General features: G+C 38.1%; 1 long non-coding RNA gene across 1 annotated transcript in view; it reads right to left on the bottom strand.

The window, feature by feature from the left end:
• Positions 1-3,115: 3,115 nt before the first annotated feature.
• Positions 3,116-17,282, bottom strand: part of LOC126920737 (uncharacterized) — a 178,107-nt gene continuing 163,940 nt past the window's right edge. The window contains exon 3 of the long non-coding RNA XR_007712070.1: positions 3,116-5,099. This is a non-coding gene — a long non-coding RNA (uncharacterized LOC126920737). The remainder of the gene's footprint in view (positions 5,100-17,282) is intronic.

Raw genomic sequence — 17,282 nt, 5'->3', positions numbered from 1 at the left:
ATTAAGCGTAGAATTCTGTTTCGATTAAAATCGATAAAAGTGATATCGCATAATATTAAAGTATCGGATACCTTAAAAAATTTCTGTTTTGCACGCAAATATTCCAATTTACAAATTTCCAAGTGTTTCATAGCTTCAGTCGCTTAAAGAAAAATTCTCAGTTTCTTTCTGAAATTGTCGATTGCATCGAAGCGCGTCGATTTTAGAATCGCGAGGGATGAAACTACCGCGCGATCGTTCGCTGAGTTATATTTTTCGCTGATTAGCCTTCGCAATGGAGGATGCTGATCGATAAGCTTGCGTGTTCCGTTCATGGATCGAAGATCAGCGACGCTGGTGTTTGTCCTAAGAACAAAGTCCACGTAATCGGGTTAATACGTTGATTTCTTTTCCGTTTCGAATCGAATCAACGGTGCACCGAGTACTTTTTGGAATTTTCCCTCCTAAAGGTTTCTCGATGATCCAGAATGGTAGCTGGAACTAGAACAATTGGTTGTTCCGTGAGAAACGTAGGTTCGAAAATGAATTTTTATTACATTCTTCGAACATCGATCCCTCCATTTGACGAAGTTTTATCAATTTTCCGGGAAAGTTGAATGTCTAGTATTATTATGTTAATTACTCTTCGCGCATTGTTATTCGTCGAAGCTGGTCTTTTTCTCGCTTTTGTCGATGTTTCGCCAAAATTGTCCCGATTGTAGAAACCCAAGAGAGCGCAATGCTCGCTCGTTGAATTTCCACATCGTGTATGGACGTTATTAAAGATCGTGTTACCAATTTTTGTACAGGTATTCCGCAATTTTCGGGAAAGCCTCGTTCGAGAATTGGAACTTTGTAATAGCGGAAATATATATTTTTTTATGAACAATGTAGATACAGCATTGTACATAGTAACGCGTAACGATTAATCTCTTTGCTGTGATTTTAATTGTCCTGTATATTTTTTTCAATGTCGTAGTACATATAAATTGATTTTAATGGGCAAAACAAAATTTCTGCTTTTCTCGTTTAATTTCTCTCGTCTGATTTCCTATCGTCTCGGCAAAGGGATTAAACGAACGATTTCTGCGATCGAATCTCTGTCTACTTAGAAATTAGCGTTCTTCTTGTAAACGGCAGTTAATAGCTACAAATTAATCAATTAACGACTTGTATTACGATCTACGGAGATTCCGTCTCTCGTGTTATCTATTTCCCATTAAACAAATATATTACAACACACATATATACACATACTATGCACGTAAAGTAGTTTAAGGGCCGAAGCTCGTCGTAAAAGCAGTATTTTCATAAACGAAGTGATATTACTTTCATCACCGAGCACTCATCGATATTTCGTGAAACTTACTTTCTATTTTTCGATATCGTATATATATAAAGATGAGAGAATCTGTCGTTTGCGATGAGCCAACCGTGACAATTGAACAGTTTCAGTGCTCAAAATAATTAGAAAATTAATCCATCTTTTAATCATTTTTACGGCCAATTCATTTTTGACGCAAAAAGGAACAATCGAGGTGTCCTTTATCATTTTTCAATTTGAATTTTCGTTTTCGACGCAAGTATGATCGAAGTTGAATGAGAGAACGTACGTATTCTCGCGCTACACTCCGAAATTTTGATCATTTGTATCTGAAAAACGACGGCTCAGATTAAAATGCGATATAGAATTATTCGATTTGCTTCTTTTTTTCTTTTTATCAAGGATGTACCTATCGCAATTTGTTTCGTAATTTCGCATAACGAGTTAGGAATTCGATGATAAATATCTAATTTTGTCATATCTGCTATCTGCTTCTTTCCGTTAGGTCGCAAGGATACGCAATTTTCTAATTGTTTTAAGCATTTTAATTCACATCTGTGCAACGCGATATTGTAAATAAATTGTATCATCGATCGTTGCTTTTAGTATCTTTTCTTGTTCGAGTGGACATTGAACTCGGATCACTCGAACTTGCAATAGCGTGTTCTATTTTCGTAAATAGATTTACCAATTCGATCGGAACATGTAAAGACTATAGTTCTTACAATTAGATTCGTAAGACAGAAATCCGTGCGATTTGACGAATCGTAGAACAATTTGCAACGTCGTAAGCCGATTCGTATTTAACGATAGCGTGTGATGTTTGAATGGGAAACGATCGATCATTACGAATGTATCTAGCATTAACCAATAGCAACACGAGTGATCAATATCTTTTATTTTCTTTCTCTGCGTGTGTGTATTGCATGAATTGTTACCGATTTAGTTTGCGCAAACTTATCGATACGCGAAATTTGATCAGATTAAAATGGCGGGAATTCGCAGTCGATCTTTTATTCAAATTCGCACGAATTCGATTCGCGGTAATCGATGGCTGTTTTTCCCGACGAAATTCCCATTTCAATTGCACCTTCTCGATGAACAATTTTTTTTTTTTTTAGCAAACGCTATTTTACTCTCTTTTATCGTATTCACTCGGTAATTTCAGAGTATCGTTTATTATTATTTTCTTTTCTGTTATTTTTTTTATACAGTGATTTTCATTCCATTTTTAGGAATTTGTTCGCCTATTGGAATTTGTTCGAGCATTGCGCCTATTGTCGCGCTCGTTTCCAGGATATTTTAAACGTACATATTTATAGAAAAATGTGTTCCACGATTCGACACAATTGAGGCTCTCTGTAATTCAAAATATCATTAGAATAATACAAATATTTCTCATACAAAATATATACAGGGTGGTGCACGATATTTCCACCATTTCCAGTAGTATGACGCAAAAATGTTTCGAATGGAAGTTGATCAGCTTTCAATCGGCTGCAAACCGCGATATAAGAAACTTGGAAGCCGATTGAAAGCTGATTAACTTTCTTGTCGATTAATCGGTAATGTTTGAAAAATCGTGGCGACCAATTCGTGGGTCAGCCTGTATATTTATGTATAGGTATATATAAAATATCTAAAAGTTTTGTTATTTAATTTTTAAGCAACTTTCATTTGGAATTTACGTAGCACAATACTTGTCCCATTGTTAACGAGTACACAAAAAATTCCAATGAACAAATGGAGAAAAAGAAGGGAAGAAATAGATTACAGAGGGTGGCAGGGTAATTCAAGCAGAGATAGACCTGGTAAATGTCTGTGAAATTTTAATAAATCGTATCTGTAAATTTTACGTTAGAATTTTATCAAATTTTGACGAAATTTAGCATTTTCATTGAAAAATCATTTTTTTCCTGCGATAGCAGGAATTACATAGATGCAAGTAATTTTATTCAAGACGTTTCTACGTTTCTATTATTATATCAGTATTTTACTGTTATTATTGTTCTATGTTTAGACGTTTATTCCCATGGAATAAGTTTCAGTGACACGCGGCTATGATCGTAACTTATAACGATAATTTCGAATCTAATTTATATAATGGACAAGTTTCTAAAAACGAGGTCTATCTCATTTGCTAATTACTTTATACATAGTAAAAAGAAAAATAAAAAAAATATATATATATACATATAGTAACTGTAATTCACGTATACCTAAATAGAGTACTTAACGATCGCACGAATCAACGTAATCACGATATTTACATGAAATGTATAATCAGATAGTACGAGCCATGATATAGCAAAGTTCTAACGATCGTGTTTCGAGTGTCAGGACAATGAAGTTGACAGAAAAATACAACTATGCGTATAAGAATCTAAAAGCTCGTTTAAGTGTGTACGAGAACATTTTTGATATCGTCGTCCTTCATGTAACACGTTAAAATACAAATTTATATTTATATTACGATCTGTCTTTTATTTTTCAATTTGCATTAACGATGATTAATATATTTGTAGCTTCTCGATCTGTAAATGAAATAGCATCGATCGTTTTCTGTTTCACAACGTGGAACTTGGAAATAAAAATACACATAGCGAATTTAATGTTTATTTAATATCTAAGTCTCGATAAATTTCCATGTAATTCCTATCATGTAACTCTTTTCGTGGAAAAGTTTAGACGCGATGTTAATCGTCGAAAACGGAATTTTCACCCGTTTTTTCACCCCTAATTTCTCTGCATAAAAAACGCTTTCAGTTTCAAGGACACTGTGGACGAAAGATTAATTTACAGCCTGGCTATATCGTGGCCTGTATTATACACCGTGTGCATGATCGAAACGCACTGCGCATCCGTAATTACTCGATCAAATAATTCTCGAAGTGCCATTAAGATCGTGCCGAACGCTCAGGTTTCCATTGTATTTTTTAATCGGACAACCGATCGGAGGGTAATTTCGCATTAAAAGTGACCTTTCTACTGGATGCCCCTAACACTTAAGTTAAGAATAACCGGTGTCCATAATCGTTAAGCATAACCGTAGCCTGATAATAATAGCGCGTCAAATTTTCCATTAAAGGTACTAAATAGAACCCTCACGATCTTTTCACCTCTATACGTATTATACTTCACTTGTGGCTAAAATGTGTTGTCACGGTTTTATACGTCGAGTTAGAAAATACACAAAGCGTTATACATACACAAAGAGGATGATTATCAGATAGTTCAGTGTCACACATTTTCGGATGGATTGTTTTAATACATAATCATATGTACACGTATATTCTTGAGACTTTAATAAAAGAAAATGTACACGAAGAAAACTGTCGGATCGATGATTTGTCTGTCTATTTGTTAAGATATTACAAAATCCCTGTAGGATCGTGATACGCGTGTTTGGTAAATTTATTATTCGTATCGTCCTCTCATTTTGCAAATCGCTGTATTAAAATAGCAATAGTCTTGCCAAATTACCAATTACAAAAAAAAAAAAAAAAAAAAAAAAAAGGAAGAATAGATGAGAATTAAAATAGTATGGATTTTTATCTGTAATTACGTTCGTATGTTTTGAACAAAAACAGTTCTCGCGCGCAGGCCACTTCATTAACCCGCCGATAGAAACGGTACTTTTTCCATCGGCTCGAACGACGACCGCGCTATGTTTTTCCATCGTCGTCTCTACGTCTGTGTACAGGCAGCACCGAGTGTTGTGATTAGCGGAACGCGAAAGATGTTATTCTTGTGTATGGCTGTTTGTCTTCGGTGCACAGCCTCCCACGAAGATCGTCTGAAACAGTAAAAGGCTCGATATATGTATACCATAGTGTAGGTGATGATAGCAAAACATTGTTTCGATCGAAGCTTAGGTAAAAACCGAGAAATGTGTTACGATAAAGCGATCCGTTGCTACGAATCGAATCTTTTCTCGCTTTAGCCTCGATGCTTCTCCCTTTGCGTGGTGCGTTTAGGAAAGCGATTCATGGAATTCGCACGAAAAAATTGAAAAGGTATATAACAAAAACATTCTGCACAAATCGCTGCATTGTAAATTTGGAAAATTTCTCAACAAATTTACGAATCAGAGATTTTAACCACGCTGATAATTCCAACGATTTACTATAAATTCTATATCAATGGTTTCTTCGTATTATCTACGTCCCATCGAAAAATTTATCAAGGAAATTGCCTGTTAATTAATTGTAACAATTCCAATCCTCGTCCATGCGACTATAAAAATTGCTACTAAGCTCTTTGTATGGCAGTCGTCCGATGGTTGGTTCGGTTTACTGTCTTTCCAAAAGTAAGAAAAAAACGAAAAGGAAAGACAAAAGAGAGGAAAAAAATCTACATCTGGGACTATCGTCCCTTTTTCCTCGCCTTTTCTACCGCCTCTTCGGAATACGTTTGAGCCAAAGTACCGCTGTTGTAAGTCGATTATCGTTTTATGGTAGGATTTTAGGTTTCCTCTCGCACGTTTCCCTCTAAAAGAAACTGTTTCTTCTTCCTACCTGACACGCGGGTTTTTCCAACGTTTTATTATACGACGACGGAATTCAGTGAGGCTTATCTTCCGCGCAAGTTTTCGTGGCGATTACCTGCGAACCAACCAACATGGTAACCCCGACCGAATACGCGTGGTCAGGGTCGATCTGTATTATTTTTCCTTCTACGCATTTCATTTACGATACTTCTCCCTTCGGAGCGTTCTTCTTCCCGGCAAATAATCCTGCACTTTGTTGTTGATCGCTAATCACTTTTTCACGTGCACGCGGTTTAACTACGCACTCGGTTGGACAACGACGATTACAAGGAATATATTTCCCTGGCCTTTTTAATTTTCCTTTAAAACGGTTGCGTTCGTAAATCTATCGCAGATGTTCTTCCTTCGTCCGAAAGATGTTGGACGACTGCGGACATTTATGAATTCGTAGCCGATTTCAAAAGGCAAACGAACGTAACATACAGAAACGTAGGAAACATCGAAAGCATAGCGTTTATTGTAATTCACATTGGACGAAATAAATTTTTATTTCAATTCCGTGTGTCCGATTGAGTCTGTAAAAATAAGAATTCGCATAGACGGCCGCTGTTTATTCATCCCGATAAACTTGTTCCACGTTGTTCTAAATACATTTTTCCTGCCTGTATGACGCGCAAGTACGATCTGGAAAAGTGCAGCGACGATTATCGTCGAGTCTCGCCTCCGTAACGTAATTCCTCGTTTCACCCACTTCCGGCAGCCACGCAGTCGAGAGCACGAGGATCGATATTTCGCGAGGGCAGCGGCCCGTGGGAGTATGGTTCCCCGGATAATTGAAAGCCGTCGTAAAATCGTGCGAGTCATCGTGCACGAAGGCGTACAGAACGGGCTGATATTATTAAAATTGACTGAAACAAGAAGGGGGTGAGTTGTCAGTCGAGAAATCGCTGCCAATTCGAGCCGTTTGATCGGCCACGCTCATCCAACACCTGCTGTCTCTTTCCACGTGCTCATCGATCGTTCTTTACTTCGTGTTACACCCTTAACAATTTTTACGTTACGTAATAAAGAGAGTCTGATTCGTCTGATTTTTCAAGAGACACGTTCAGGTATCGAGATTTTTCGCCAGATCTCGGTAGAAAAATAGCTGGTTAGAGAAACAGGGTTACTCTTTAAGATGGTAAAAGATAGAAATTCGATCTTTTATCGATGGTAAATGATCGTTACGATGATCGGTAACGTTAATTAAATTGCGGCTACCGATTGACGCGACGTCGAGGGTTGGCAACTAAGTGATTGCGTATTTTAAATAAGGAAAATTCCAAATTTTTGCTTAAAAACATAGCTTCATTCGATTAGGTATTGTTCGTTTTCGTCGATGACCTTTTGCCATCTTTCGGGCAGTGTCACAATTCCATGTTCATAAAACTTGATTTTTGTCAACAGAAAACTGAATTAAATGTGAGTTTACATCATCATCGTCATGAAAAATTTTACTGGGATGGCGAAAACGACCGATTTCAGTCGCCCAAGAATGTCACGGAGCGTCTCTCGTTTGGCAAAAACACGTAAATGAGATTAATGGATATTCTTAAAAATGACGTCGATGAAAATTTTTAACTACGCTTTCCGTTTTGATTAAAAATGTTTCTCTCTAACTGTCCTAATCTTAAAACATCTTGCAACAAAGTTGAAGAAAATCTGACAAATAAAGATAAACCTCGTCCCGTCTAATCTTATTGCGTGTAAGAAAATATTCTCAAAAGTTACACAATGAAATATCTCTTAAGGACGAGATGGTATTCGCAGTGAAACTCAATCGGAAGAAGCAGAAATGCCGTCGATCCAACGACGATAATCTATTTATTATCCGATAAGAAAAGTTCGAACGAAAAGAGCAAATAGATGGAATTTTCTATTAGGTTGTCCGAAAAGTTTCTTTCGTTCTATGAGGAAATAATAAACGCGCGACGTTTTTTCTTTTATATTATTTTGTCGAATTACGTACGATCCGTTTTGTTCTGTCGAGATAGACACCGCGACATTTCACAGACTTGCTTTCACGTTTGTATAAAAACGCACTGTTGTAAAAAACACGTTTGCGAAAGGAAGACACTTTTCGGACAACCTAACACTTTGACTATATTCGATGACAACAGCGATATCACGGGACATAGGATAGCTGTAACGAGTGAAACTTCGAAGGAAGAAGAAAGATAAAAAGGTGGAAAATAAACGAGAGGAAGGAAGCTTTCGCGTTTCGTTTCCACCGATTCCTCGTCAATTAAATAGAAATGTGTTTTCCACCGGTCGTTCGTAGGAAGTATCGGTGTGTTCGAGAAGAGGGGCATGGGAATGAGTAACGAGGCAGAGGAACGACGAAAATCAAACGTTTTTCAGGTTTGGCCTGATGGCCTGCTTAAAACTTTTACCTTTCGCGGTACGTTTGCACGGAAACGATGAAACGGAAATTTAACGAAAGATCGGCACCCAGGGGCTGAGGGTGCGCGCATACACACACACACACACACACACACACACATACACTAGCGACGTTCTTGTTTGTACAATCGATTCCGAAGCGTGCTGCTTTTATACACGCGCCCCGCGACACAGGATCGCCCTTTCTCGTTGGAAAATATCGAAAAATCTTCGGCCGTTCGTTTCCTCGAACAAAAACTTTGTTGTACCACGAATTTAATTAGTCTTATCGCCGGTAGTTATCTCATTTGCTTTTCTCCGTTGTTTGAACTAATGGACGGGGTGATAGCCGCGAGGATAGCTACCCATAATTTTTATCCAAATTACTTGCAATTTAAAAACGATAACGGTTTACGTTGTTTTACGATGTCTTGGTTATTTAATAGACGGTACTTTTATTGACGGTAGGTTTAATAGACGGAAAAGGGTTGATAGACGGAAAATTCCTGTTGGTAAATTACTTGGTTCTTGGAAATGTGGGTTCGCAAAGTTTCTACCGGAGATTAAGATTTTTGTTGTCGTTGAAAAAATACAAATGGGATATCGTAGGATAATATGGGAATGTCGTTTAATAAATCTTCCTTTGTATCCCTAGCTACGTATATATCCTGGTTTTCAGCGTTTCAAAGAACGATGAAAAAATAGTTCGGTGAATCGAGTAATTACATGGAGGAGAAAGAAAAGGAAATGGCAAGATAGTGAAAAGGTAGCGACGGACAGGATCGTAAAAGAAGTAAAACTTCTATAAATATTTTTGTATTTGTGATAATATTTTTGTGGTTTGTAAGCAGATGATAAATTACTCGTTGAAAATTGTAAATAATACCAGTGGTGCAAATATTAGATGAATCTTGTAGGCTGGTCGATTAAAGGTGCTTGCAAGACTCGTGGAAATAAAAGCGCACAACTAATGAAGATGGAACATTAAACATGTTCAATATTAGCGATCAAATATTTATAAAGAAATGTTTACTGGAACGTATGTACAGATTCTCTGAATCGATGTTTGCGTTAGTGTAGACCTGTTTTCTCAACGTGTTAGGAAATATCGTCGCAGTGTTCGTACTTACTTGTTTTATATATTTTCCCTGCTAATACCTGTACGATTTGTTTTAATTAGTTCTTAACTCGATATTTCCACTAATCACACGTGCTGATAACCGATACCGCTGACAAATATTAATCAATTAATTATAGAAAATTATATTTCCATCGTAGAAAATTACGAAATTACGTAAACTTTACGCACGAATTACGATTACGGATTGTATAAAAATAGCTAATATTATAAAATAATCTTGAATGCTAGACGATTTTCCGTTATCGATCGTTTAAACGTATTAAGTCGTCCTTCTTGTGTCTTTCTTTCGCAAACGTGCTTTTACAACAGTGCAGCTTCGTACAAACGTGAAAGTAAATCTGCGAAACAGAACAAAATTGATCGTACGTAATTCGACGAAATAATATAAAACAATAAACCTTGCGTCTATTATTTCCTCTTAAAACGTTAGAAACTTTTCGCACAAACTAATACTGCTGTAGATGTTTATGCGAAGGGGACGTAGGTACGCGAGGACTGATGACGAGATTACTTGTTGTTGTAACCGTCGAACATATTTAAAGCGATAAATTAATACACAGCCGTAAACGCGAGCCGTTAGTACGAAGTATAAATCGCAAAATAAAATCGCGGAATATATACTCGTAAATGCTCGTCGCGTAACTCGATAGACGCTCGTTAGATACTCGATATGTACTGTCGCTCGCGATCGCGTCCAGGTTTTATACAGGTCAGGACATTCGAATTCGTCTTTATTCGACGGTTGCTTATAGCGGTGACATTGTTTCGTCCGGATTCTATTTGTTCTTACGTTACTTATAATCTAACGGTCTTGATACTCCGAGGCAAGACAACAACATGATTTGAATTGTCCTCTGACTTATGTGCCGCTACGCTAATCGCCTTTCCCATGCAAAATATTAAGAAACGACTTGCTGTATTATCTCTAATTCGTAGCCAAAAATTATTATCGCTATCTTATCGTAGAAAGAAAAAGAAAAAGAACAAAGTATTCTACATTTGCTACACGATGTAACAAATTATTCTCAGATTAAAAACTTCTTTGTCATGGTCAGCTTCGATGCTCGTCCATCGATAGTCAGCCAACGATGAACAATTCGACTCGATGAATAACAAATTCGAAAGACCGAAGAGTACAAAGTGTATGTATACCCAGTAACCGAATTTGTCCTCGTTTCCAGAAAATCGATAACAAAGTAGAGAGAAAATTATAAACAAAAGTGTTTACTATGTGACTAATGTCTCCCGTGGAAATTTGACGTTGAATAAGATAACATTGTTTATGAAGAAAACTAGGATTTTATGCCGTATTTGTTATTTGGTCATCGAGTTTGTTATTTTTAACGGGTTACACAATTGGTTAAAACCTTTGGCCCCCTTGAATCACTCACCTTTCGTTATACATAGCCCATGGCTAGTTCTTCCTACTGTATTCATTACGTTATTTATCATCGTGTTGTTCATCGTCTATTTTATTTACCTGTCAGCCTGTCGAACTTTCAACCGTGATGATTCATAGAGTGTCAGTCCTTTCAGCAGTTTGAAGTATCGTTGTCAACTTGTCCTATTACTTAACGGTAGGCCAGAAATGGTCATTTATGTGAGAAATATTTATGGTTGGGATTATATGAGTTTGTAAAACTTTAAAATTTTACGATATTCGTTGAGTTTCTTTTTCAATTTGCCTAATTTGTTTTTGTATGGAAGACTCAAAAAAAAAAAAAAAAAGAAAATTACCTGTCCCTTTCGCGATATCAAATTCGATAAAACTCTCCGTCCGTAACACGCTCGATAATACTCTTCGTCCGTAATACATTTTTTTGCCACCTCATCCGTTTTTTTATTTCACAACGACGAAGCACGACGATCAGTTTATGACTCGGCGAATGAAACTACAAACCTGGTTTTTTAACCGCTTTCAAACTCCCCGAAAAAGGGCCACTCCGTCACAAAGTGGACTTTCATCTCGTTCGTCGAATTTGCTTTTCTCAGTGGCAGAGAGAAAGAAAGAAAGAAAGAAAGAAAGAAGACAAATCGTCGGAATAATTCTATTCGGTGTAGAGCTGTGGAATACACCGTTTACAGGTTAAAAAGTTTGCGCAAACGATTCGAGGGTACGAGATCCCGATGTCTGGCAGACGTCGTCGAGCAATTGTGCTCTATTGATCCTTCCAACGACTCGGTTATTACTTGCAAATATTTACCGATTTCCCGCAATGACAAACAACCGACTAGCGTCGCGATTTTCGACGAGCTTTGCCCACGCTTTCCAGCTATTTATACTTTCTGCACCGAGAGATATATCGCTCACGTCGTATTGAAACTAAGATAATAATGGGGAAGATAAGGCGGCGTAGATAAAACCGAATTATCGTGATATTTTTGTTCCGTGAATATCAATAGGTTCGAAGTTCTTCGGGATAGGTACATACATGTAACATAATTGTATCAGTCCGATGGTTCACGAAGTAAAAGTGTTTCACTTCGAAGAATATTAACCTCGTGACGTTCTTTCGGCTGCTTTCATTATTTTCTACTTAATCGGCTTTTCGTATTGTTAGGAAATTTCTTCGGTTTGAAAATAGTATGGAAGAATCGAGTTTATCGATTTTATATCGAGCTCCGTTTAACACGTTCAAAGTTTTGGTATTTTAATGAAACGAAAGCACGACGATTGGGATAAAAATTCAGAGGATTGCGAAAATCTATAGATCGATGAAAGATCGATTCGACTGAAAGCAATATTTATCGTGATTTTACGCGGAATTACTTTTAATGAATTTTTAATGTTGAGTAAATTTTGCTAAATACAGAAGCATTTTATTAAAGTAGATTAAAATCTCGTTTTATCGATAAACTGAACAGTGTATTAAAATTAAATATACGATACATCGATTACTTGCCGGCATGCGTTTAGCATATTTTTCTACATAAACTTCCTCATCTTTAACCGATATTATTAATACTATATTATTATAATATTATAGCGATTATTAATATGAACCAAAATACACTTTAATTAGTCTTTTAACTTACCCAGAAATTTCTATAATCATTCGATGAAAGATCGACGGAGGTGAATAAATTTTACCAATAAATCTGTCATTTGTTTATTACACGAAACGAACAATGCGAAAGAGAAAAATTACAGCGACAAAAAAAAAAAAGAACGCGCAGATAAATAAATAATTATTTTATTTCTATTAATTAGAACAGAAAATATCAGCAGTTCACCCAGGCAATTCCTTTCCAACGATTATTCTAATTCTTTTGAGTAGTTCGATCAACGGTCACATGCATCTAATAACGCGACACGCGTATCTATTCCCACAAAACGCGACGAGAACAGTATCATTCTCGACCATAAGCGTCGTTTCCAAAGACCCTCGAGCCCCGACGAAATTACACGGGGATGAAAACAGTGTGGAAGAAGGATCGGAGGAAGGGCAGACGTAAGTGGATGCAGGACGAAATTGAGTCACTTAAAAAACGATACACCGCGTGTGCTTTATCGTGGTCGAGGCGACGCAGACCGAGCCCTCGAAGGAGTCACGTGCTGTGCGTGCTTCGTCGAGCTTTCGCCAGATTTGCGGCCCTCGAGATCGACCGTCGGCCTATCTACGACCAGGACGAGCCGAGCTACCCCCCGGATTCGGCCCCTGGCAAAAATAATAGACTCGTCGCACGTTCTCGAGGATCGTGCTGCCGCGAAGAATCGTGCAACGGGGATGAATCTTGGTTAAAGCGAATCGTCGAAGTGATTGGAAAATTGCTTCTTCTTTATGGCGATGTTGGCACCGGTCGAAGGCAATGAGTTTATATAACAGCGTGCAAGGTACACAGATACGAATGGAGCTTTTGCACGATGGTTCATCAAAATGAGCGATGAAAAGAAAAGAAAATACAAAGGTATTTAATTGAATCCTTCGGAGAATCGTGATAATTACCATTTCTGGTAGAAGGTCTGTCTTTTTATACTACCTTTTTACCATCTCTTTTTAATCGAATCTTTTTGGGTATAATATTGCACGTTGCAAGTGTAACGTTGAATTTATATTTTACCAATTGCATGCAGTGCAACGTGAGAATATTGTTTTTTGACAGATGACTTTTATTTATCTTCTACTCGTCGCCTATATTCGTATCAATGTTTCGCACGAGTATAAAATGAAAATTGCGAGTAAAAAGTGTAATAATAAAATTTGTATCTATCGCGAACGAACGAACGAACGTGCGAACAGCAACGTGGTAAACAGAACAATGAAACGATAGAGTTTGAAAGAGAAATAAGAAATCTTTTTGGTATTTAAAAAAGCATCCGTATGGTACTGAGAAATTATCAAGTTTATCTTCGCGACGCGTTCAGAGAAGCAAAGGATCGCCTAAACTCGAAATGTACATAGAACTGGGCTTTCCCTAGGCCAAAGAAATTGGTTTTGCCCTGATTATGCCGATGCTTAATGCGGTTCACGCTCTTCTCTCGCGCAAATGTTGTGACAACGATTTACGAAGTCACAGGTTAAGATTTGTACGGACTTAACGGCGTTCGGCCACGGCCCACAAGCTCCTTGTTCGGTCGTTCGCATTCAGAGACACGGATTTGTCGATCTGCTACCCACAACTACGAACAAGATCTTCTCCGAGTTAGTTTTGGACTGACTTCTGTCCATCGGGTTGGTTCTTCGTTTTTCTAGGCGATAAGTCAGTAAGAACGTGGAATATAAAACTAGGCAGAAAGGAGGAACATTTGAGAGGAAAAATATTCAGAGTACGAATGTGACTCGGTCTCTTCTCTTTTCGCAGAGCTTCACAAAGTTCCAGTTGGTTAGTTCCAGTACGCATTAGCGATGACGTTTGTTGGAAATTTGGCCGCAGCTTTTTATTATAATAATAGGAATTTCGTTAATTTGCAAGTTAAAACGATATTATCATTTCACGCGATGAAACGAATAATTTTAAATCGCGTTTCGAACATCGGCAGACTTTTGGTGCTTCCAAAGATTTCTCGATGCTTGTTCTAGTTTTACGCTTGTGCGATAGATCCGTATTTTTGGAAATTTTCCATCTGTCAATAAGATTATATTTTGGCTAGAAATCTTTAGAAAGCTAAACATTTTATTACAACTCTGTTTTTCCTTGCTTTTCTCCTTCTGACCTGACAAAATCAAATTTCCATCCTAATTTATGCCGAAACACGCGAAACATTTACGAGACGCGTCTGCCATTCACGCGTGTTCGTGTCTCGTATCGTGATTTTTACGACCGTCCACTTGGCAGACAAAAATGGCCGGTGTTTTTCGGACGTGACCCAACCGCGAACGCACCTGATTTTCCTTTCGCTCCGCGATACATTGACTTCTCGGCGGTGCGGCGGTTTGTTGTTTCGCAAAGCCTTGAAACAACAAATCTCGTGCCACTCGTCCTATGCCCGATGACAGGTATTTAGGTTGCCGCATGCTCGTCCAGATATTTTTCTAGGCCGAGCCGAAGAAGAAAGAGTCCGAGGCTCGAGAAATCGGCGATTGTTGGATTTTCAGCGAAACTCGTTGGTCTTTTACGTGGAAGACTTTTTTTTCTATTCTGCGTAGATGGAAGGGCAAGGTCGAAGTCAAAATATCGAGAAGAGAGATATTTTCGCGAATCGAAAGATGGAACGGCAATGGATAAGGTAAAATAAAAATGATCGTCACCGGTGAACCGATCATCGAACCGATCATTGGAATCGAGCAAATAGCGGAATGTCGAATTTTATATTCAGAAATTCTGTAGAATTATATGCAAATTATTTTCATCGTGTTTGTAGCAGTTGCTTCGCCATTCGATATTTTATTAACGAAAATAAACAGATTCTGATTTTGGAAAATCATTTTGGATGAATTTGATGTTAAGAAATTATCTAAAATAATAATCAAATTATTATTTTCAACTTCTTTAGTACGTTTCTTTACGACGTGCGTTTCTTCTGGGAAAGAAGTTGATAAGTTTTTCGCGTTTCTTTGGCTTGGCGCACCACGTTCTGTGTGCCAACAAGCTATCAACGGCGTTAATAGAAAGAAAAACAGGAGTGGACCACCCACGTGGACCAGGTAGCCATTCTTCAGGATCCGTAGCCCGTTCTTCCATCTGTCTACCCTCGTGGCAACCCTCTTACTTTCGTATAAAAATGACAAAACACTTTTATCGAGTCGAAGGATCTTGACTCGCGCGTTGCGGTGCTTCAAACGAAGTCAAACACCGTTTGGCTCGGCCACCGTAGGGCGTTTCGAAGCTTTCAATGTGTGAGAGCAATTAGGGGAGAATTCACAACGTTTTGTTTAGTTTGTAAAACGAATTAATTTGTAAAACTGTGACATCTCCATTTTTATGATTAATTTTTAAGAAGTTTTTGAACAAAATTCATATAAAACCGTATTTCTCGTGTCTTCTTCGATCTCAATCAATTTTTTAAACCACAGGAAGATACCATTGGATAAAAAATGACGCGAAAAATGCAGGAACACTGGATATTTTACAATATGAGGAAATAATTTTAATTTAATCTAAGATATTTCTCGTATTTCTCTTTGTTAATTTATAATTTGTCTGCTTAATTAGATTTGTGACGAAGATGCAGTTAAAGATTAATTAGGGATCGGCTGTAGAGACAAAACGAGGGAACGAACGAACGATTCGCGTTTGTAATTCATAATATTCGGCTTTAATCAGGCTAATTTCCGTTTATCCAAAGAACTCGTCTTCTTTTCACGATCTTGACGAATTTCTGGCTCTGTGTCGCCTCTTTATCGCGCGCAAATAAGTTTGTTAAAATTCCATGCAATAAAACCGACTGTTACCAAGTATGACGTTCGGACTGAAAATAAAGCAGCGGGTAATTAAGGCAAAAATGCCGCTGCAACAAGCCGGGTCTTTCTCTTTTCGGACTGATACCCATTTTTTCCCAACTCCGATTACGTTTCTTCCTAAAAAATTCTTACTTCAAACGCGAAACGTTTATCGAGTTAAATCAAATTACCCGATAAATTACCACGACAGTAATCGATACAATAAATCCGTTAACAGTCCTTTCGTAAAATATAGAAAAAGTTAACAAACAAGCGGAAAGAAATAGGAAGCCGAATCAGCGCATCAACCTCGCCGTTCAAACAGAAACTAAGAAAAGAAATTTTTGCGCTCGATTATTCCGATAAAACTATTTCCATTTCATCGTGATCGAGCAACCTATGCCGATAATTACAAGAAACAAACAAGGCGAAAAAACGAAACGTTGTACAGCTGTACACCCTAGGGGACACGCTAAGCAGAAAAGTCGGTAGCGGCGTAGCGTCGGTAGATCGTCGGTAGCGAGCATCGACGAGAGAGTAGAATCGATCGCGGTCCGTGATACGATGTAATCTAGGTCAAATAGCAAATCGTTATTTAATCGTAGATCGAGGATCGGTACTAATCGAAACAAACAGTACTCGATTGCGCACTTGTGCCGTACTTGGCGGGCGGGCGGCGGCTGCGGATACACGAGGCGGAGGAGGCACCGAGGAGAGGGAGTGATTTGTTGTAACGAAGAACGCCGCGCGCGCTTGGCACAATGTAGCCACTTGTTTACAGGGACAATATTTTCATTCCGCAAACAATTGGTAGCTCGATAAAGACCCGGCGTACAGGTGGGTGCTCTCGGATCTAATGTTGGAACGCGCCGCCCGTTCGTGAATGCCTCTCCTCCTCCTCTTTCTCCTCCTCCTCCTCCTCATCCCTCTACATATGTGTGTGTTTACGAATCTCTCGAGTAAAGTATTAGCCGACTCTAAACGCTTGAATCATCGAGTTGTATGCCTTCGATTCGTCGGCCCGTCACGCCCGGCAACTCTACCGATATTTCTCTCGCTACTCCTTTTCTCTTCCTGTGCTAGAAGCCTCTTCTATTATTCTTCTAT

Source organism: Bombus affinis, chromosome 9 (genome assembly GCF_024516045.1).
Source record: "Bombus affinis isolate iyBomAffi1 chromosome 9, iyBomAffi1.2, whole genome shotgun sequence".
Taxonomy (NCBI): Eukaryota; Metazoa; Arthropoda; class Insecta; order Hymenoptera; family Apidae; genus Bombus; species Bombus affinis.
This window is presented reverse-complemented; position numbering and strand designations above follow the sequence as displayed.